Below are 23,899 nucleotides of genomic sequence, written 5' to 3'. Positions count from 1 at the left end.
GTGTGTTGGCTGGGAGATTCAACATGGAGAAAACAGTGCACATTATGGGTTGGTAGTTGAGGCTCAGAGAATATTTCGTCTGTTAGAAATAAACAGATTTGCATTGAGGATTTTGACCTTCAGGATGGCTTTTGACAAGGTAAAGGTCCTGTTCTGAAGGTAGAAGAGGCATCAACAAAAAGCAATGCCTGAGAAACTTCAACATGCAAATGTGTGTATCAGGTAGGCAGCAGTTCATAGATCTGTACCTTAGAAGAGGACAAAAATCTTACGTTGGGAAATCTCCTGAGAAAACGGATCAAACTTTCGACACACAACGCTCACTTTATATTAAAATAATCCTTATCTGTGAATAGAAAATCCATAAACCTTGGTACTACCCTGGAAGCATGCAGAGACTGAATTACTGGTTTTGCTCCCCTCTGAGCATAATATATCATTTTCTATGCTGCTACTTTTATTGTCAAAAATCAAAAATGCCACATTGAAAATCATTGTTAGTCATGACAAAAGTGTCATCTTCAATTTACAAAGACCAGCGTAACACACAGAGGCATTGCCATATTGAGTCTACACTGTGCATTGATTAGCTATTTCTAAAAATACTCTAGTATCTGTATCAATGCCAGTTCCAGGCTCTGCCTATATAGTTTAGTATTGAACCTGTTTTATGTTTTCATATATCTAATTAGTCATTAATTATTTTAGCCATGTCCCTTCCAGTTTTCTTTTTTCCAGTTCTTTTGTAGAAAGCTCTGATACTTTCCTGTCATGCATCAACTTGAATATTGAGTAAGTCAATGGATTCCCATAAAGGTAGGTCAGGGATGAAGCAAGCACTGCCTAAAAGCTGTTGGACCAACCAAATTTTTACTTGGTGGGAAACAGCACAATAACTCCAAGTCCTGTTCTTGAAAGAACATGCTTGGATCTCTCCCGAATGAAACCTCATTTAATGATTTATCTTGTTTTAAATTGGTTAGACTTAACTAAACAACTGGAGACACTGAACAGAAGATTTTAAATTCAGCACCAAGCCTAGGCTTTGTACTCCTAAAATAGAACTTAAAGCAGTCTTCGGGCTATTGTGAACTGTAACAGCTGTCTGTAGCCTCCAGAAGCTTTCCAGTTGTCAGGCCTTGCTGGAACAGCCACAGTCTGACCATCACCTCACAAGATGCAGGACAGTGTATTTGGGAGCACTTCTCCAGCAGGCAGATCAGTGACAGCCCCTTCCTTCTAGAAGCTGCAAACTAACGGGAGATTAGCAATATTTACAAATAAATGTAGGTCAGTGACAAAAGGTAGAGAACATAAGGGCAAAGTGTGAATATTTGATATGTGGTGGAAACATGGTGGGTAGTGATAGATAGGCATCTATCAGTCTGATTGAGATGTTGGCACATTCATTTGCACTTGGCACTCCATGTGAGTGTTACAGAACATTCTTAATGAAAGCCAGTAAACATTTTACTACCCTGTCAGCTATCTGGAGTTCACTGATGCTGCGGGAAACTTGTTTTGCATATTTAGAAATAGGTCACTGGGACACGATTACACTCCTCTTCTGAAAAGCAAGGTCTGATCGACAAGCAATTCAACATGCAGAACTCCAGCAGAGTTGTGAAAATAATCAGAAAAACCTAATGTAAGACCAGTTATTAATATCCCAGAAACAGAATGTCTGACACCTCAGTCCTTTGCAAGTGCAGAAATAGGTACTGTGTCCCTGTGTCCCTGATGCTGCCAAGAAGTTCCTCAGAGGTCTGTGACATTGGCAAGTGCCAACCTTACAACAATGTTATGTAGGACTCTTTGAAATCCTGCGGCTGTTTCTGCCCATTCTGAGTAATACTCAGCAAAGGTCACTTTTGTGGGATATTGCATAATTGGGAACTTTTCTGCAGAGGCACTAAAAAGGCTTTTGGGGATGGATTTATTTACTGTCAAGTATGCAACATATTAAAGCTAAGAATTTAGGATGAAATTAGATAATCTTTGGAATAAAGTAATGGATCTCCCTGATAAGAAACACAATGGATAAACAGTTTGATAACTGGGTCTAGAAACTTCAAGGCTTGTTCTGTCTTTTTTTTTATAGATTAGATGAACAGTTTTATCTTGAAAGCCAAAATGGCCCAAGTAACATATTTACTGAGAATATCTGTAGTATAATAATGTAAGATACACTGATGGTAGCTGCCTTCTCAATTTCTTCTGATGAGGAAAAAAGTGTTAGCTGTTGTTTTGGTTTTGTGGGGATTTTGTGGTTCGGTTTGTTGAGTTTGTTTGGGTTTTTTTAAATCTTATATATATATATATATATATATATATATATATAATCACCAAATTTGCATTCTAATTATTTAATGTTACTATTTATTCTATTTCTAATAGTCCTTCAGGATTCATGCCAGACTTATATCTAGTTCATTGTGCCATCCTGCTTATTCTAAGACAGTCATATCTTTGTAAAACTTCCCCATTAAAAATATTATTTAAAACTAACAAAAGAAAGAGAGGACCTCCCCAGTCAACTCTTTGAGGGCTCCTCAGGACAGACTACCATAGTCTGCAGATTTTTTAAAACATTCATCTTAGATGCTGTTTTGTAACTTCCCATAATCTGAGTTCCTCTTCATACTCATGTGATGTAAACTATCAATGAACTTCTTTCCAAAAATAGACCAGAACTATTTATGTGATGATTCTGTCTTTCTATATCCATTAATACTTTTAGCCCTTTTCGATGGAATGAATTATACCATGATACCCTTTTGTGGGTTTTTTTTTTTTTTTTTTTGTCTCTTCTGCAGGGACACAAGTTCTGTCTCTACCCCCAGAAGTAGTACCAGTGAAGTTAGAAACAGATTAAAGTGCTGTAAGGGAAAGTTACCCTCCAGTAGTTACATAAAGCTAAATCAAAATTCTATAAAAAATTATTACAGGCATTTAAAACATAGTACATTTTTTTAGGATTTCTTGAGCCATGCACTCAGCTACACTAGTGCCTGAATCTGTTCCTTTTCAATTATTCTTCTCTTGGACTTGCAGGATATCACTTCTTCCATGGGGATAAAAGATATATGAGGGCCTGATTTCCATCTTTGCAAAGGAAATACAACTTGCAATTAAAAGTCACTGTAAAGAATAGAAACCAGTGGAAACTAGCAGTCAGTGTACTGAGAGTCTCCATGTTTTCTTCATTAATAACAAAATGGTTTTTTACGATCTGCAGAATTGTTTATGGAATGTGTATAAATAGAGGACATCCTCAAATCTTACACTGGACTACCGTTTAGTTGTCTTTTACAACAAGATTGGGTGCAGCAGATGCATTGAGGTTTCCCATCCACAGTAAACAGTACTTTTTATCTGTCTTGATCAGACCAGCTGCTTACTTTTAGGATTTCACAGGTGTCTAAGCAGGCAATTAGACACGGATTTGAGGCTGATACTATAATGGAAGTAAGGTTTTCTTGTAAATTTGGATAATATTGCTCATAAAATGCAGAGTTGCTTCATGCTCAAACATATTCCATCTGTGAAGGGTGTATCACAGCCTTTTCATAAAACCAGGAGGTTTTACTGTGTCTGTGATTCATCTAAAAGTAAATTAAAGTTTTAGAATGGAAAGATGAACACATTCCTGTGGGGTGAAGAGACTTGATTTTAGGACAATCAAAGCAATTGCTTCTGGATCTGGGTTATGAGGACCTGAGCAAGACTCAGTTAGGTAACTGATCTGGTTAATAAGAGCCATATTCAGATGGCCTAAATTGTCCCTAAGTCTAGGCCAACATACAAGGACCAAAGAGGGGTGCAATGGAGCCAGATATTCATTAGGAAAATGGGTGGAGGCAGGATTCAAACTGTGCAGATGTTGCTTCTGTCATGTCAGTCAAAGAGAAGGGTCACATTTGCCCCTTCCCCTGGCCCCAGCACTTTCTGCCAGCCATCTACAAGTTTCCCTCTGTGGGGGGTGTGAGAGAGCCTTACTTTGGGTTTTTGGCTGGGTCAAAGCTGTTGTATCTTTCTAGCTTATAACTCAGTAGAAAGGTTTGTCTAGGCTATCTTCAAAGAAAAGGAAAAACGTCAGTCCTCTTGCATGTAATTCTAGGAATACCATCTTACTGGGAAAGTAGAGGTAACTGTTTCAGTGAGGTTGTATGGATAGAAAGAGTACTATTACAAAGAGGAAATTTAGATAAAGTCTCCAGCTTTGGCAAGTTTGGCTCAAAAATAATTTTGCTCAAGTAGGAAAAAATGTAATTGAGGTGCATTTAATTGAAAATCTTATCAGCTATCCAGCCTCGACTTCTCTTACTTGCTTGTTTGATGTGTAATTTATATATAATCATCTCTCTTGGAGATAGAAATAGGTAAAATTCAGAATATAGTGGTTTTGAAGGAGAGATAGAAGGGTCCTTTCTTTACATTTATATTACTCTTACAATTGGCAGGTTGTGGAGGTGGTGCCATGCTGTATCTTGCTAAGCAGTGTTCTGCATGTCACTTGGCACCTGAATTTCACCTGCTCCAAGCATTTTCCTTTTATTAAATGAAAAAGTTGATAAACACTGAATAGTCTCTCAGGCTTTTTAATTAAAAAATAAGGAAAAATCTCTCTTTGTACTGCTTTTATGTTTTCAGACACAAGTTTGGAGTGAGTCCAAAATCCCTTTTCCACAAGTGGCTTCATATCAATCAGACTTAAGATGCTGAGTTTCAGAGGTACCTTTGAAAATGTTACCCTGCTTTTTCATCAGAAATTGTAGCATAATTAAATTTCCTGAAAGCATCTCTCTGGTTTGGGTATATGGACATGCATTAAGATTCAGATCCATGCATTTTAAGATGATTTTTTTTTTTTTAATATTTCTTGATAAATCATGTAATGGGAAAGGGGAAAAGAACAGAGCACTCTGGGAGGCTCTCCTGATTCTTAACCTCAGGAGGATTTTTACTGGCCACCAGTTAGAAGTCCTAAAATACACAAAACAAATACACAATACAAAAAGCAAGCATGAGGTGGTGAAAGCCACAGCTACTTTTAAAGTCAGTGAACAACACTAATTTTAATCTTTAGTATCTAATCAATTAGTAGTGCATAAGAAACAGCTGGTGCTCCCAGTAAAGTGTATGGTGGGAGGGAGATTTTTGGAATAAGACTGTTTATTTATAGGGAAAAATATTAACTCTCTATCTGAGAAGATGAAAGTTAATAAGGGGAATACTTACTAATAATCATGAACATATATTCCATTCTGTTAATTTGATTTTTAATTGCAGTGATATTCTAACTGCAGTTATTGTAACACTGTTTCTAGCAAGCAAATAAACGTAACAGTTCTTCTGGTAAAAAGCAAAGAGGATTTTAAAGCAGGGCTCATCTTCTCCCTTAAACTGATTACCCTGCTACCATCTCATCTCCATTAGAAAGCAGAAAAGAACAGGGTGGAAAGGATGGAAGATGTAATCAGGGACAGCCGTGATTCAGGAAACAGCAGAATGTTTATTTTTAAAGGCACCTGTGTGACACACAAACCTGCATTGAGATCATGCCTCTCCTTAGGAGTACTCCTCTCATCATCCTTAGTGGCTGTATCTTACCGTTCCCCTTAATCATTTGTCTCTCTTGGGTAACCCAGGATGCCTAATTATTTGCACGTACATTTAGGTCAGGCAATGGCTTTCTCATGAAGAACCAGCAAAAAGCACACTGATGTGTTTTTAATTCAACCCTCATTCCACTGAGCACACAAAGTAAAATCTTACACTCCCAGCAGAATACTAGAAAGATGTGTAGTTAAATGCTTAATCTTATTAGCAATGTGCTATAGGGAAGTCTGAACCTTCCTTTAAGCTCTGACAACTGTTTTGTGGAGCTCAGGATTTTTCATAGTAAAATTAACCACGTTTCTACTTCCAGCTCACTGTCCTGCTGTGTGCTGACAGAAGGGATCCCTGGGGGCACAGCAACACCCAGTGCTTCCCCCAGCCCCATCTGGGACACCCACAGCATCCCCTGGCTCCATGTGGGGCACCCACAGCATCCCCCAGCCACGCATGGGGTGTGTGGCAGGGCAGAAGGAGGCTGAGCCCATGACAAAAGGAGGCTCTTTCTCTGACAAAACCTCTGCACCCCTCTCTCAGTTTTCTTCTATACCTGAGGCTGAAAGAAATGTAACTGGCTTGAAATGTTCCAATTACATCATGTAAAGGGCAGCTTTAACTCCTGCGCAGTGAGCTTTCAAATCATCACTGTACTGCTAAGATAAGGCAGCAGAGCAGAAATTTCCACTGCATACCTGAGAAGGAAACAGGGCTTTTTTTTCTTGCCCTGACCAACAGCCTGTTGGTACCAGACAGCAAAGTGTTAACACTGACAGCTTTGGCTGTCCTCAGTCACTTATTGCTTTAAAATGACATAGGATGTGCATTTTTATAAATACAGGCACAGACTTGCCATATGTATGGCAAAAGAAGTTAAAAGCAATGCTTCAAAAACAAGCAGTCATCCCAAAATAATACTCAGAGTCGCTGTGTCAGTGCAAAAGAAATGCCATTGCACAGAGCAAACGAGGCAGATCACAAAAATCCTACTCACCATGTTTTATCACTGAGCAGAAATCCTCTGTCTCCTAGCCTTGCTCCTGAAGCTGGTCTTTATCCAGAGACTCCTGTGATGCTTTTCAGATTCTGAGGGGCTGGACCACTGCTGCTCTCAAGCGTTACTCTCCACCCCCTGGCTTTTCCTCCTCCTTCTTCCTTATCCCCACCCCCTCATTCCTCCAGCTTGTAGCTTTTTTGTACCTTACATAGATTCTAAGCTTCCACATGGAGCTTGATATAGGAAAGATGCTTATTTCCCCCATCTGCTTGATGCCATGGAAATGCCTCCTTTGCTTTAGGAATAAAAGCAAGGAGGTAAGCTCGGTAGTTTCTGAGCCAGCATTTTGGTTCCTCTCTATATGACTGCTTATTAAGTAGGGAGGAATACATCTAAATTAATTTCATTTCTCACATGTTGTTTTGTTTCAGACTAGGATTCAGGAAAAATTATCTGAATCTGTTTTGGTTAGTGTGATGCTTCACCGGCAGTATATGCAGGCTATTGGACTGCGCCACCCTTTGTAGAGCTTGAGTAAAAGCTGAAATTAGAAGGGATTTCATGTGGAAGCAAAGTGGTGTGAGGGGAAAGAGTGACTATTTCAGCTGCCCAAGGCTGGAGTGCCTGTTGTTAGCCTCATACTGCCTTCAACAAAAATCATTTACCAAATTCTCCTTTTGCTGCTTCAGGGTGCAGCAAAGGCAAGATCTGATGTTACAACATCATTCTTTGTTATATAGGTGAGTTTACTACCATCAGAAACACCAGGGCTCTAATTTCATAGAAGTGTAAAGCTGGCATCCTTCCCCCAGCCCTCTCCACTTGAAGGGCTCCCAATCTGATCGTATCTTGATTGTCCCATTGATTCCTATCTCAGTCCTTTACATCAGCCTCTCTAGGCCTCCTGCTTATTGAAACACCTCTGCTGGGGGCATAATAGGAGCCTCTTAAAAGCCAGAGTGGATGCCATGAAGCAGTGGCTTAATCCACTTCAGTAGCTCTCCTGTGAGTTTAGAGCTGCACTCAGGATAACATGGCAGTTGTTGAAGGCTGGTGTTCTGCAGGGGAGCAGCCCTCCTGATGCAGAGGCTACTTCACAGCTGCTCTAGGGCAGCAAACAGGCAGCTCTTGGATGGCTGAGACAGACAAGTCCAATCCCTGCAGGCATTTAGAAAACCTCCAGCTCTGCATGAACTGAATATGAGCATTCCCTCGCAACTGGAGCAGGTGCATCAGTCAGAGAGCTAATATCTACTGTCCCCACATCACAGCAGAAAGGGATCAAAAGCCTTAACCCGCTACCTGTTTTCATCCTCCTTTTCGTTGTGTGCTTTTGCTGAATCTTGGAGAGAGGGGAGTAAAGGAGCTTGAACTTTTGTGCTGTCTAAGCTTCTAAAGCTGAAAAATCAGCCTGTTAACTTTAAAGCCTGCAAGACAGAGTGCTCCTGCTCTGAATGTCAGGCAGTAAGCCACTCAGGTGTCTCTGATGTTAGAGACGGGAAAATTACATCTTGAGAAAAACCCTGGATTAAATCTAACCCACAACATGGAGAAACCCTTTGTGTGACTTTACCAAGAGTCTGGTGGGAAGAAAGAACAGGATGTGGGTGAATCCTAGTAGTTCTGGCAAGTAGATAAAGAACAATCATGAGAAGAAACACATTAATTAGAAATAGATTTGGTGGGTTTTATTCTGCATGAGATATTCATTTTAATATAGGAGGAAGCCTTTCTTCATTAGTGATATATGAAGCCACCAAATTTTCAGGTGGTACCTCATTGCTCTGCAGTGATGTTGCTTTTGAGCGCCTCCCCTTTGTTTTGGAAAGAAGAAGGCCTATAAAATGCTGAAGTCCTTCTTAAAGCCAAGTAACACCAAAGCTTATTAGAAGTGCTTATAGACATGAGAATCAATCAGAGGTGACAGCTGTCACCTGTGCCCAGGTGGCCAAGAAGACCAATGGCATCCTGGCTTTTATCAGCAATAGCGTGGCCAGCAGGACCAGGGCAGTGACCATCCCTCTGTGCTGAGCACTGGTGGGGCCAATCTCAAGTACTGGTTTTGGGCCCCTCACCTCAAGAAAAATGGTGAGAGGCTGGTGTGTGTCCAGAAAGGGGAATGGAGCTGAGGAAGGGGCTGGAGCACAAGTCTGATGAGGAGCAGCTGAGGGAGGTGGGGGTGTTTAAGCTGGAGAGAAGGGGGCTGTGGGGAATCTTCTCACTCTCTACAACTCCCTGAGAGGAGGCTGCAGCCAGGTGGGGGTTGGGCCCTGCTCCCAGGTAAAAAGGGATGGAACAGGACAGGAGGAAATGGCCTCAAGTTATGCCAGGGAAGGGTTCAGATTAGATATTAGGAAAAATTTCTTTACCAAAAGAATTTCAAGCATTGGAGCAGGTTGCCCAGGGCAGTGGTGGAGTCCCCATCCCTGGAAGTGTTCAAAAAGCATGCAGATGTGGCACTTGGGGATACAGTTTAGCCATGAGCATCATGGTGGTGCTGGGTTATTGCTTGGTCTGGATGGTCTTACAGCTCTTTTCCAGCCTTAATGATTCTGTGATTCTGGCACTGATTCCAGGCTGGTGTTCGTATTGTCTGATCAAAACTAGGAGCTTAGATTTTTTTATTTGGAAGTTATTAATACATACAATTTCTGAGCTGAGTTTCTGAACTCTGAAGCGTAGGCATTAAAGGTAAAGGCATCAGTAAAGATATACCCAAATATGCCATATGAAGAAGGATGTAGGCAACAGAGAACACTTAAAATTTCATTTAAGGCCTACTTCATGTTCAAACTGAGCACAATGAAATGAAGATTTGGAGAAAATAACCTGGGCAGAGAGGACCTCTTACCTTCAACACTGTTTCAGGTAGTTTCCATACATGCAGTCTCTAGAACAGCCTGTTGCTGCTCCTCAGGAACTGGGAAAGCTCTCATGTAGTGTCCCCATTTCTAACAAATGGCAGCTGTTGTCCCTGTGCTACAGAAGTTAGAGGGGATCCATCTAGACCTGGATGAGATACCCAAAACTGTTCTTGGAGATTCATATAAAATATCTTCTGTGATGAGAGATCTCCAGGTTTTAGGATGTTTCCTTTGGGCAGAAATTTCCAGCTTTAGATCCTTTTATTTCCCTTCTTCATGAGAAGTAGCTTAAATCCATCAGCCATCCATGGCCACAGCTGTCCATGGCCATAACCTGCATGGACCTAAATCATGGTGTCACTGTACACACTGATAAATGCACAGGATGCTGAATAGCAGCTGATCCATGGTAGCCCTAATGCATTACAGCAGAGCTTTTATTACATCCTAAATAGTCCTCAACTTGCAGTTCTCTAAACTATCTTTTTCTGCTATCACTTCATTTCAGGCTATTTCACCATGGCTGTTGATCAGCTTGGCTCAAAATGTTGGCAACTGGAGAACCTAATCATCCTCTCTGATTAATTCTGACTCATTCAGTCTGTCCAGAATTGTTCAGGGCATCAGTGGGCATAAAAGGGAAGGGAAATCAAAAACCTGTAAATGAGGGGCCCGTGGCACAGCTGCCATCGGTTTAGCAGATGCACGCAGCCCTTGGCATGCTGAGTAGTAGGAGGGCCCTTGAGGGAAGAGGGACTAAGGAATGCACAGTCCCTGGTGAGGGAAGAATGGGGTGGCAGGGATCCTTGGGGAAAGGAGGAGGAAAATCCTCATGAGAGGCAGTATGGAAACACAGGGAGGGAGTTTTTAGATGAAGCAGGCCTAGTCTCCCAGAACATGGTAGCCTGAGTCTCCTCATGGTGGGTAGGAAATGTTTACATCCAGTGATTAAAGACAACTATTAGCATAAGCAACTCACAAAAAGCAATCTATACAACTTTTTAATTTTCTGCCATGGAAGAATGTAGCAGATTCTTTAACCCTGAGACTCAGAACTAAAGTGTTTGCTGAATTAGCTCTATTTGTATCCAGGAAATTGCTTACAGACTGAATTTGATCCAGGCTATTTCCTACCAGTGAACTAACGAAGAGTCTAACATCCCCAGTCCAGTTTCTGCTAACATCAGTTTAAACTTAATTATTCATGGATTCTTATCAGTATTTCTTGGGTTTGCATGTCAAAGAGAATTGATAATGGGATATGGAGCTTTTTCTGTCCAGATTGCTAGCAGGAGCCTGCCCTAGGTTGAAGGGAGCAATCCTTGCTACTTATCTGACTGCTTCCTAGGGCTTTCATTAAGTTAATTGCCACTCTCAGTTGCTTGGTGAGCTAGTGTATGCTGCAAATTTTAGAATCATGAATTGCTGTTAATAACATCAGTACCTAGCAAAGGAAATGAAAGGATTCTTATCCACAGATTTCTGCAAGGGTACTCAGCTTCAACATCTCCTGCTCGTCTTCCCTGTCAAGCACTGATGTTTCCATATTTGCAGCCAAGGGGATGATGAGGTGCAGCAGGTAGGGTCACCAGAGCAAATTATGGTATTAAAAAGCTTGGCTGTGCTGCCACCCAGCACCAATAATGATGCCGACAGAGACAGGAAGGAGTGCCCAGTGCCTCAAAAATGGGACTGATCACAGTCTCATCATTGCTATCCTGGGAACTCTGGGTGACTGATTTAAAACTGCTTGTTGCTCCAAAGAATTTAAAGGGCTTTTGAGGAAAAAAAGTATTGAAGACATTTCTCCAGCTGCTTGTGTTGGAGTCATGACTGCCCTTAAACTTTCTGCTTTAAACAAAAAGCTCTTGAGTAATAAATATTTGTCTATAAAATCAATATGGAAAAATTATCTGCATTACATGCTATGAAGAACTATGTCAAAAGCATTGTTTCACCAAATAATGAAAAACTCCAAGGCTCTAGAGACCAGAGACAACATCTTAGAGAGACAAGAGGCCTCAGGGACTTGAATACAGAAATGTTAATATACAAGGCAGGTTTTCAGAAGCCTCTTCCTTCCAGATATGCTTGTGTGTCATAGACATCTGTCCAGATGAGGCAAGAATAGCTCCAGTTTATTGAACTGCATTAACAGGCACTGCTGTCTGAAAGGCAAAATAAGAATTCAGCATAAAGCATGAGAATGGCAAAATGTGCTATTCCACAACCATCCCAGTGCAACCTACAAGCAAAATTTTCTCAGCTCTGCTGCGGAAGATGCTGTTGTGATGCCTTGAAGGAAGGTTATAGGAAATATTTTATTAGTTTTGTGTGATTTGGTTTCCCTGCTTAATTTTATATTGCTCTCTGCCTGAATAGATCAAATGCTCTGAAGACTTTGTTAAAGACTCAGTCAGGAAGCTGGAAAAAGAAAGATATCAGTGTAAGTAGCCATAGATACACAGCTTCAAATAATAGATAGTCTATCAGTGAGCCAGCAACTCTCCCAGTACTTTTCATGGGACAGCCTTTCAAATGATAAAGTTGGGATCAAAGGAGGCCTAAAAGCAAAACTGCTTAAATAAGAGAGAAGTGAGTAGTCAGATAAAGTTAGTGAAGGTGAATGCAATGGCACAGCAGGCTCAGGTTTAAATGCAGGAACAGTGGTACACCGAGCTGTGAGCAGGACAGGCTGCTGCTCCCTTGCACTGCTTGTATGCTTTTGTTTCACATCCCAGTGAAATAAATAATCATGTGTTGCATATCAGCTGGCTTACTCACACTGCAGAAGATATACCTGTCATATGGTCTTGTAAAGGAGTCCTCATGGCTGGTATGGAGGCCAGGAACCAAATCACAAGTGCTGTTCTGAGGGAAGAAACGTCTTAACTGAGTGCAGTTGGTTGGTCCTCGAGGAAAAGGAGCGCTACAGCCAGTTTGTGAGCTGTGAGAAGTAGCCCTCTGCTGTGTGTAAAAATCCCACTGGTCTGCCAGGCAGTATTTAAATGCAGGCAAACAAAAGAACATTTGGAAGATGGATGAGAGATGAAGCCTTTGAAATTGCCAGCAGTGCAGTTGGTAACAATGTTGTTAGCAATGCTTCTGCTTGATTTACTCAGTGGAACACACATTTTGGGAATAAATCTGTGAGTTTGATATATGTTGTTAGTGGCAATGTCAGGGCCAGATTTCATTTTGAAGTGGCAAGTTGTAAATCTTAGAAGATAATAAAACACACAGTTTTAAATGCAGTTTACTAGCAGACCTAGAGATAATGTTTGTTGCTCTTATTCTCCTGCCTTCCACATCCTGGGTGGTAGTGGCCAACTCCAGAAGCTTTCTGCCTGCTGCTGCCTGAGCTGCCATCACAGCTGGAAGGTGAAACCTCTGACTGCTCCTCGAAATCATCAAACGTTGTTTGTGCTAGAGCATGGCACTTATGCTAGTGAAATATGACCATTAATATTTTTTTGCAGTAACAGTAAATAAAGCAGTACAACTGAAAGGACTCAACATCTGACTAAATGGATCAAGAGTATTGACAATGCCAAGGTCATAATTTGGTTTGCAGTTACACTAATTACCAGCAGGTTTTAAAATATTATATTTTATGTGTCTTATAGCTGGCAGGCTATTTAGAGAAGGATGATTTACTGAGTACTATTCTTTGGGTTTATCCTTTCATGGTTCTGGCTGCTGCCATCATTCTGCAACAAAACAACCTCTCACAATGGTTTGATTTTTCACAGAGGGGTTATTAATGTTTCTGAGCCAGCTGATAGGCCTAGGCAGAACTCAAGCATATTAATCTGTTACATGTTTCTCTAACAAATGTGCAAAAGCCATTTTTGAGGCAGTAGTCGAGTGGCAGTGCAGGGCTGGGAGATAGGAACAGTAGTTGGAAGGATGGACAGCCAGGAGCCAAGCCTTGTGAGGCCATGCAAGTGGGGCTGTGTTAGTGTGGGGTGGATGCCCTGTTCTTTGTTGCTGTGTGTTGAGGAGGGTGAGAAGCCTGTAAACAAGACACTTTGATTTGGGGTAAGAGATTCAGAAATTATTCTTGAGCTTTAATACAGAGGTTATAGAATCATAGAATGGTTTGGTTGGAAAGTACCTTAAAGATCATCTCATTCCAACCTCCCTGCCATGGTCAGGACGTCTTTCACTAGACCAGATGACTCAAAGACCCCATCCAACCTGGTCTTGGAGAGGGCAATTTCTTGCCCTAAAATGCACCTTTGAAAAAGAGTAGTTTATTCTTAATACACCTGTTTCTATGTGCCTGGTTTGAAACACCTTACAGGGAGTCTAATTTTTCTTGAAAATCAGACACTTTAAGGTGCTTCAAAGCCTTTGATATGCTGGGATTTTATGTGTAAAAAGAAAAGGCAGCAGGTGACTGATGATTGCAGAGTTTGAGTGGGAGCTGTATGAGAGTGAAGTGGAGAGTGCTGCTGGCTGCACACAGTTATAGCTGTGAAGTCATTTGGAGCTTGGCAGTGTCTCAGAGAGCCTGGTTCTTTCAGAGCTGACAGAGTGGTATCCCAAAGTGGACAGAAGCCAGCCACAAAGTGAGTTAACCTCTTCCTCAGCTCATTAAATGAGTTGCCCAGTGAAGAATGAAGTCTGGGTTTGCACATAGGCACGTGTGTTGTCACAGAAATTGTATGAGGGTGAAAGACCTCGGTTTCCTCATTTGTTGCTTTAGTATGAAGTTCTGCTTTAGTGTTTCTGCATCCCCCCACTCAATGGGGAGGGAATCTGTGGGGACGCCCTGCAAACCAGTCAGAGGAGTGCCAGATGGGGCTGGAGGAGGCAGCTTTCCCTGCCTTTGGCTCTTTTACAGATGTTTTCCCTAATGCCAGCATGGATCAAACCCAGGTTAGTCTGCTCCAGATTGGGAAGCATTGTCCAGTAATTAGAATTACCTAAAATACCAAGGTGCTGCAAAACCTGAGTAGCGGAAGAACACAGGTAATATGCAGAGAAGCACGAGTCAGGGAGGAGGCCAGCTCTGAACTGCTGTGATCTTCTTCCCACAAGTGCTGCAGCCTGTGGCAGTGAGAGGAGGAATGGGCAGCCAGGAGGGCAGGAATCACCTGCTTTGCCTCCAGGTGAGTCTGTGTGCCTGGCGTCATGCTCCCAAGACATTCTGTTCAGGGCTTCTAGATCTCTGACAATAATATTGTTTTCCCCATGCCATTATGGTCTTTTTGCAACAACAGGTATTAGAAGTTGTGAATTTTTGCCTGATCTACCTGATGTGTGCTGCTGTTTCCAGGTGAAATGTCTGATGTAGTTCTGATTATCGAGGTGCTGGCCTGTCACATCCCTTGAGTGTCCAAGCTGAAGCAAAGAAGAAGTAAATAGTCTATGTCAGCTTTCATGGAATAATTGGTTGCACAGCATTAAAGAGTTTTTAACAGGAATATTCATCTTAGTATTATGGCTTCTTTTTAGCTTAATTTCCAGATCAGAAAAATTTATGAAATCTTGTTCTTTGCACCTACCTACTTGCCCCCTTTGAATAACTTCTACAACTATTAGCCAGGTTTAGCCTAACTTGACATACTGAGAGAGGCCTCAGAAAATACTGCCTTTGTTTAATGGTTTTATGAAACTAGATAGAGACAGGCTGTGTAATAGGCTTCATGGGAGGAAAAAGGCTGGAAAAGAAACTCCAATTTAATTGGAAAGCAGAAAAGCTGCATTGCTGGCAGGTAAACACCTTAGCAAAAGCAATTGATTAACAAGTTCCCAGAAAAGAAGGCTTTGTTACAGTGCTTGAACTATTACTTCATATGTAAATCAGAGAGGGGGGGAAACCTGTTTGTTAAGCAGCAACACTTTTATAAGCTTTAACATAGTAGTAAATAAAACATGAGAAAATGGTAAAAACTTAAATATTAACTATTTTCCCATGCTTTTGGAAAACCTAGTTGTTTTCCAGATTCACTGTGGGATTTTTAGGTAACCCTGCAAGTGCTGCAGACCCCCACTTCTCACCCTCCTCGCTGCGCAGATGGGGGAATTAATGCAAAGGGACACCAGTATTTCCTGGATTATCACAGTCATTTGACCAGAGAATCTGACTCAGAACATTTGTTATTTCTGTGAAAAATTACTGAAATCCCAGCCAGCACCTCTATCTGATTAATTCAATCCAGCACCAGAGATGGAGTGTTACACATAAACTAATGCCTTTCTTCTCCATCACTGTGCTGCCTGATAGTGTCACTGAGCCTTTCTTGCACTTGTATTAATGAGAAAAAAACCTGAAACTGAGGGGTTAGGCGGGGGGGTGGTGGGTCTTGTTGTTGTTGTTTCTTTTTTTTGAGCAAAGCTTCCCGAAGTCATTAGTTAAAAGAAATTAATTTTAGGAAATGCACACTTTTGCAGCACAGGATTCTACAGTGAGACAGGCTCGATTCCTTATTCCACAGGCTCTCCTGAGGATGCTCTAGTGGTTCAGCAGGGAAGCATTCCATCTGGAGAGGAAAACTCATAAAATGCATTTCTGAGATGTAACAGCCAAAGATGTCTTTGTTCAGGCTGCTATAAAACGCTGCCTGTGTTTGGGCTGTTGTTGCACACAGAGACTTCCCACTAGATGGCCCTGCACATCCAACATTGGAAATGTGTCTGTGAGCGCACGGAAATAATTTCTTGGCTCTGAATTTCACTTAGTGTTGTCAACAAACCATCTTTTCCACAATCTGCATAGGGCAAACTCAAGTCATCTAAAGTCCTGAAACTGGGCAGCCTTCCTACCGTAATGTACCGTGAGGTTTTTTTACTGTCAACCTGTACCCTGAATATATATGCTTAAAATCCTGCCTTCTCCTAAGTGGGAGCTATAAAAGTGACTGTTAAATGTGCTTTTCACCCACGTATAACAAATTAAGACCAGAGACTTTAGGCTGTGAAATTCTCATGCGTGTGTCCATGAACAAAAGGGAGATACTACATCCTGCTCAGTTGGTTTCTTGCACCTGTCCTGCTTAAAATATTTACATCTGGCAGGGTTTCCTAGGGTGGAAAAACACAGAACTAGACTTTCAGAGGATGTAAACTAGGATTATTAACATTTAAAGAACTGCAATAAACAACCTCAGTGTTGATTTTGGTCAAGGAATTTTGTGAGAGATCCCTTCTGACTCTGATTCAGCCTACGACAGGCCACAGGAGGCTGCTTTTGGAGGTGTCTTCCTTAGAGTGTGCCAGAGAATACTTCCTTGTGTTTGCTCCTCCAAGACCCTGCTGTTTGTCCAAATTAGCCCTTCCTTGCATTTTGCTGATGCTGCCTAGCATTAAATTGCTGCATGCTTGACACAAGTCTCATCTTCCTGCCATGAGGCCTGAACAGCCTTTTCAGTGCTCCTTATTCCCAGAGGACAATTCACAGCCCATTAGGTGCACATAACCACTACAAAGCTGGGTACAGCCTGAGGGGGGATGTATAGCACAGAATGTCTAATTCTGCTGCTGTGCAAGTGCTCACAAAGGGAGTTTCATTAAGGAGCTGACCAGGAGTTTGTGTCAAACAGGTCCTTGGTGCCGACTTGGTGCTTTGTGCACAAATGGCAACTCACAGCACCTGCAGCAATCACACAGCAATTTAAGAGATGAAAACAGGCCTGAGGAAGAGACAGAGGCTGAGGCATTGCAGGTATGGAAGGACATGAAAGCAAAAGCCTTCCTTCTCATTTGTGATGTGACCTGTGGACTTCAGGTCTTAAATGGCTGCAAAATATGAAAAAGGTTCAGGACAATTTGAAGTAATGAGTTGCTTGGCAGAAAAAGGGCAAACAGTGGTGTGGGGTACCACCAACTGCAGCTGGCAATGAGTAAATTAAAACTGCTTTTAATAAGGTACATGTGGTTGGCATTCAAGCAGTGCTCAGCGGGGTTAAAAGTTGAAATTAAGTGATCATGACTATCAAAAACAAAAGAAGAAAACATACCCTAAAGTATTCTTTTGTGAGTAGGCAGAAGTCGTGCATTCACTGGGAAGGAAATGCAGCAGGTTAACAAAAATGAGAACAAATACTGCTGTGGGCCCTGGTGAGTGTTCTGTGCTTCACTACATTGTCTTCAAGGGGCTGGAATCAGTTTTCCTTGCTGAGAAGGGTGGTGTTGCTAAATGGTATTATGATAACATAATGAGAAATCAGAGCAGCTAAGTCTTGACAAGGCATCCGTCTCAAGTTAATTAAAATAGAGAAGTCATAGCATGGTGCCAAGGGAAATAGTAAAAGCACAGATGGGGAGATTTGATTGCTTACTGAGGATTAGTGTGGTTAGTGCAGAGGTCTTAAAAGGACAAAGGGACAATCTGGACAACCTCAAGGCTGGAAACAGAAGCCGAGAATAGATGTGGGCATGTGAATTGCGGATAGAATAATTTTAAGTGCTGCTGCTGGTGTGAATTTTTGAAGGGAAAGACAAGCTTTAGGGTTAACCCAACATTTGCAATTATGGGAGTTGGGTCTGTGAAGAAGTATACTTGTACACAGCCTTGGCTTGTCATAATAAATGTCATCACACTCATACTGTAGCAGTGCCAAACCCAGGCCAGGTCTGTTAAACAAAAGACAAATTGTGCCCAGCCCAAGCCAGGCTGGGCCATCCTTTTCAGAATTTCAAGGTAGATGTGGTTCCAAGAGCACCTCAGCACACAAAATGAGCCTTGGAGAGCCAGTCACAGCTCTGCTGAGGGGTTCAGTAGCAAGAGGCTTTGTGCTCTGGCCTGCAGGGGGAATGCAGGTAGCAGGGGACAGGTGAGAGTGGCTTTTCTGTGCCACTCACAGCAGCCATGATCCACTCTCCAGTCCCCTCGAGGGATCAGAGTGCAGAAATGTAACTGGATCAGCTGGAGGTGCCTTCCGTGCTCTACCTGCTCAGAGCACACTGAATTAGCCACAATTTCTCTCTCTCCTCCTATGTGCATCCTCTCATGGCTGGCCTGATTCCTGCACAGATTGCAAGGCACAGTACACTGGGGTATTGCATTTGTTGCTGTCTTTGTTGGACTGCATGGAGACACAGGAGGTGTGGGCTGATCAGCTCCTAGGACAGGTTTGCACAGGAAAGCCCTTCCCTCCACCACCCCCTCCACCCAAAATAATCCCCAACACCCAACCAAGGAAAAGATCAGAGCAGGAATGGTATTTCCATGAGAAGAGGAAAGGGATAGTCTGGAGACAAAAAAAAAGGGAAATTCTAAAGCAGATAAAAATGGATACAAATTTCTAGATTAGGAGGGGTCTTCTGAAAAATAAATAAGGTACATGAGTGTGGGAACATGTTTCTTCCTGGTATTCAGTTGATTAGATTCTGCTTAAGCTCTGGATGTCTCTCCATCAGGCTGGAGATCTTGTACCTAAAAAAGGAACACAGGCTGCTTGTTCCTAAGGCTACTATATTAATTGAAAACAAAATCAGTAAATTACTTAGTAGTTCAGAGCAGCTTTTGTTGGGCCACTTGCTGAAATCAGTCCCAATTATGCATAAATTATCAGAGAAGCTGGTCATTTATAGCATGCTAAAAACCAGAAAGGACAGCATGAAGGGTGGGTAGGAGGGCTGACTCTCTTCCAGTTCATTTACAAAAACAAATACCTTTTTATAATTCTGTATCCTTGCAGACACCCTGCAAGGCTCCAAGGACCCCATTTTGAGTCTGACAAAGAGGGATTTAACTCACTGCAAGCTGTTCCCCAGCAGGCTGAAGGGCTTTGCCTGATGGGGGAGAAAGTCCCCAAGCTGGTGTTTATTGATCGTTAATAATGGGACAGACTTCTCTCTATTTTGGGAACAGAAAGAGTGGGCCTGGAATCTTGCCAGTAAATAGCTTGGGCTGTAGCCTCAAGGGCCCCTGCCTTCCTCTGGCCTGTCCTTCCATGCCTTTCTCTCCCTTCAGGGCTGAGGTCACTGCTTCTGTGATGCTTTTAACAGTGTCAAGGTGAGACACTGGCTGTGAAACCGAGTGCAGACCACGGGGGAGGCAGCTCCTGTGTCAGCCCATGCACACAGCTGGGGTTCAAGAACTCCTGACTTGTGTGAAAATCCTGTATTCCTCTCTGATGAAGATAAGCTGAAAGAATTGGGATTGTTCAGCCTGAAGAAGGCTCCAGGAAGACCCTATAAATCCTTCCAGCATCCAGAGGAGCTCAAAGAGGGATTTTGGACAATGATGTGCAGGACAGGGCCCTGAGCAATCTGGTCTAGTGGAAAGTGCCCTTGCCTATGGCAGGGGGGCTAGATGGTATTTAAGGTTCCTTCCAACCCAAACCATTCTTTGATTCTGTGAGACTGGTGGTGCAGATTTGAAGCTGTGGGAGCAGGGGGGTTCCCCTTATGCTGACTCCTCAGCTTCCCAGGCTGCCAAGAGCAGAAACAGCCTCAGACATGTGATGGCTTCAATTAAAAGTGGGGCTGAAGAGGTACACAAATAAGCATTGTGGGAGACTATCAGGACAGAGAGCTGGGGATGAAAAGTGGCACTGTGTGTCTCATTTCACCATCATTCCAATCTCCAATAGCAAGCAGGAGAGAGACATAAGTAGAGAAATGGTCTCAGCTTAGAAATTGATGTGGAAGAAATTGGCATGATACTTGGCAGGAAATGAAGAGACACAAGTGGCAGGGGTTGAGGTGGTGTTCTGGGGGATGGCACACATAATTCCACAGCTGCTGTGCTGGAGCTGGAGCTGGCACTGATGTCACTGCTCTGGTTTGAACACAGCTCAGCCAAGATCCAAAATCATGAGACTATTGTGGGCTTCTCAGGGAATCCAGGTGTTTGAAAGCGGGAGGAGTCATGAGGCAGCTGGTATCAGGGTGAGCACCAGAATATCTGATGGTGGTAGTGCTTCCAGGAATGGGAACTGCACAGGGTATATGCCCCTGAATAGCCCCAGAGCATCACTGCCAGACTTCAGTGAGAGACTGGGGCAGTTCTGATATGGTTCAACTCACAGCTTGTTAAATTGGCTTATTAAAAAGGGTTGCTAATTCAGTTAAGCTTTCTTCCTGTATATTTTGCCTTGAAGATTTTGTGACCTATAGAAGTTTTGTGCATGTTTATATTTCCCTTAGTTGCTATCCATTGTGCTGGGCTGCATTGAAATGTTTTCTTTGGAGCAAGAGACTGCTCCTTTATGGGAGGAAAAACCAGCTCAATTAAAAGGACCTCGGATTTCCTGAGAAAATGCTGAGAATGGATTAGAAAAATAGTCTGGTTTCTAGTCACCCCAGTAGCTGTAAACATAATGAACTACTACAAGTTCATTTGCCTGTGAACAGCTGAGCTACCTCTGAGATACCTGGAGGCAGCTGGGAGCTGCTTTTGGCCCCAGGTGCTGCTTAGGATAATAGTAAAGGAAAAGACATGATGTCTCTTTTCTGGTGCTTCTCATGAATATCTTTTAATGAGCAGGAATTTGGATTGGAGAAGAAAGAAACAAATAATTAAACTAGAAATTAAATTAACTGTGTTTTTTAGTGAAGATCTCAGCTTGCTGTTCCGTCCATGGCTCAAACTCTCCCTGTTGTGAGCTGTACCTCTGCCAGTTTGGTGAGAAGTTCTGGACATACCAGGGGGTGATGTGCCTTCCTCTTTGTGCTTGTGGAGATCACCAGGAGAGTAAGACTGATGTGGGCTTACATAACAGTAGTAAAGTGACATCTTGCTCTCCCACCCATGACACCCCCCCAAAAAAAAATATTTTAAAAAATCCCTTTTCTTTATAAGTTTGGAACCTTTGTGTTCGTACTCCTACCCTAACAGTGTTTTCCTGTCATGAAGTCTGAACCTCCCGTGTGAGAGGACAGGGTATTGCTATGGAAATGAGTGGGAGCAGTACAAAGCCACAGTTAGAAAAACAAGGCAGAGACAGGCCTCATGTGGAGAAAATCTGATTTTTAAGCACCTGTGCTGTAAAAGTAACAAAGGAGCTGCTGGGAAGGGACAACAAAGCTTGTGAATGGCACTGTGTGTGCGGCTCACGGCATGTTCCCTGCTTGGCTAATAAGGGACTGTGACTATTCAGCACATGCTGGCAGTTAATCTCTCTGCCATATGGTGGCTGTGCCTGGCACCTGCTTCCATCAGTGTGAGATAAGGTCAGCATCTCCCTGTGGGCACGGTTATTGCAGAGAATCAATGCTGCTTCAGTGTCTTTGCCACCTGGGAACCACTGCCATTCCCAGGTGCAGTGCTGGGAACTGGGAGGGAGCATCTTGACTTTGGCAGCGAGGCTCCTTCCTCCCCAGGGTGGTGCTGTGCCTTGTGCTACTCTGTGCCATGGACATTCATTCACAGCCTGTCATCAAAAGGCATGAATAGGAAGACATATCATGTATTTTCTTTTACATGGTGTTTTTCCTCCCTCTTCTGTTTCAACTCCACTTCTAGAGTGTTTCCTTCCATCTTGATTCCTGTGTTGCCTTTGCCCCCAGGTTGTATGGTCAGGTGAGCACTTCCTGGCTGTCAGGGAGTAGCTGTGGCTGGGGTCCTCCCTGTCAGCCTCTATATGCCAACCTATCTCTTCCACCCTTTCTAATTCCAGCTCTGGCTTGGTATTTCATTCTAACTTGCACCTAACACTCTGCAGCCATCTGTATCCCTTCTCAGCAAGCCATCCTTCAAGGAACTATCATGCTACACTTCTCCTGTGCTGCCTGGCGTTTTACGTGAGACAAAACATAGTTAAGACAGGGATGGAGCCAGATAACTTCTGCTTTTGCCTGCCTGCAGCAGCCCTTCCTAGGCAATGCTGGAGATCATTGCAGGTGAGACAGGACAGGAACATGAAACTTCTGATGCCAGCCACCACCAGAAAGACAGACAGCCTGAGGTGGATGGGTGCTCTAAGGAGTTTGGTGGATGTACCTCCCCCATTTGAGAAACTTTCTCTCAGAACAAGGAGTTTTCTCCTGTTTTAAGAGAGGAGTCAAGGAGTCACAAATTCAGATGTATATTTCTAGTTCTGCTCATCACTCTGTGTGGTATTGAAAATTCATTTAATCTCTTCTGATAGCTGCTAAATACTCAGATAAGAATAATGTTATTTTTGTTTATCTAAAGGACTTAGTTTTCTGCAGGTAACTCCTGTTAGCGCCACTGTAGTTGTATAGTGTTCAAAATTTAAGCAAGATGTCTCCTTATACATTAAACTGCTTCAGGAAAGAAACTAATATTTTACAAATAGGCCTTATTTAGTAGGCTATTTGTCCTGTTTCACAGATACATTGCAATGAGAAGTAGGCAGGCAGGAGAGATCATTAAATTGAAGAAACAGTCTAGGATGGCTTCTCTTGGAGTCCTGTGAGTCTGTCCATAAATGACCATGAAAGTAGCAGTTGTTTGCTATAAATCTCTGGTCACATCTGCAGTTTGTCACAGGAAAACATGTTTGTGTGTCCTTCCAGCACAAAAGAGGAAAACCTGTCTTTCTCTGCCTTGCTAGGCTTGGGGAATGAAAATGGGTGAGTTCTGCTGGCTGCAGCTCGCAGCAGTCAGGGCCATGCAGTAACCTGCAGGAAAGCAGGAGGTGTCTGGGACTTACGCTGTTCCTTCTCTAAACTTTTGTTGAAATATTTGTCAAATATTTAGGCATTCTGTTCTTCTGACATCCAGCTTATTTCTCAATATTGCACCTGTAAGACCGATTTTGTACAAAATTCATTTTGACTTTGTCATCACCATGGCTTGATGGTATTTGGAATTAGAAAAAATGATGTATGGATTTAATGCTGAGTCCTCTCAGTCTCTCTCAATGTCCTCTTTTGTTTGGGAGCCTCATTAAAATGTCTTCAAACTAGCACTTTCTAATCCCTGTTTTCTTCGTTCCATGTTCCTTTGACCTTTCAAAGCATTGTAATCTGAGCTTAGTTTTCACACCCATTTCTTTATTTCCTTTACTTTAGTAATTGCTCTGCCTGATTTGTGAACTTTGTACAGTTACGAGAGCAGTGTGCATGTCTCTTATCTACAGCAAATAACAAGCAAGGCACTGAACAATCCTTCTGGAGCCACGTGGGGACAGACAGCTGAGGCATGGATGAGTTGCACCTCTCCCTGTGGCTTGCAGAAAAGTTTAGAGGGAATCTTAAAAGTGTAGCAAAGTCTTCTAAATGACTTTCTGTTTAAAAAAGAAGAAAAAGGGAAGGCTCAGCCAGAAAAACACCACAGTTAAAATGCTTGGATTACTTTCTTCACTGACAGCAGCAGCTCATTTGCCCAGAGTGAAAATATGGATACAGGCAGGAAACCCGGTTCTTCCTGCCCTTCTGGGAGGAGTTGGCCTGCTCATGGGCACTTGGCTGTTCATGACTGGGAAAGTTTCACCAGCAAGGGAGGTGCCTTCTGGCCCTACATAAGCCTAGAAGGGGCAGGGGCATTTGTGGAAGGAAG

The sequence above is a fragment of the Vidua macroura genome, chromosome 10 (assembly GCF_024509145.1).
Source record: "Vidua macroura isolate BioBank_ID:100142 chromosome 10, ASM2450914v1, whole genome shotgun sequence".
NCBI classification, from domain to species: domain Eukaryota; kingdom Metazoa; phylum Chordata; class Aves; order Passeriformes; family Viduidae; genus Vidua; species Vidua macroura.
Note: the sequence above shows the minus strand (reverse complement) of the source record.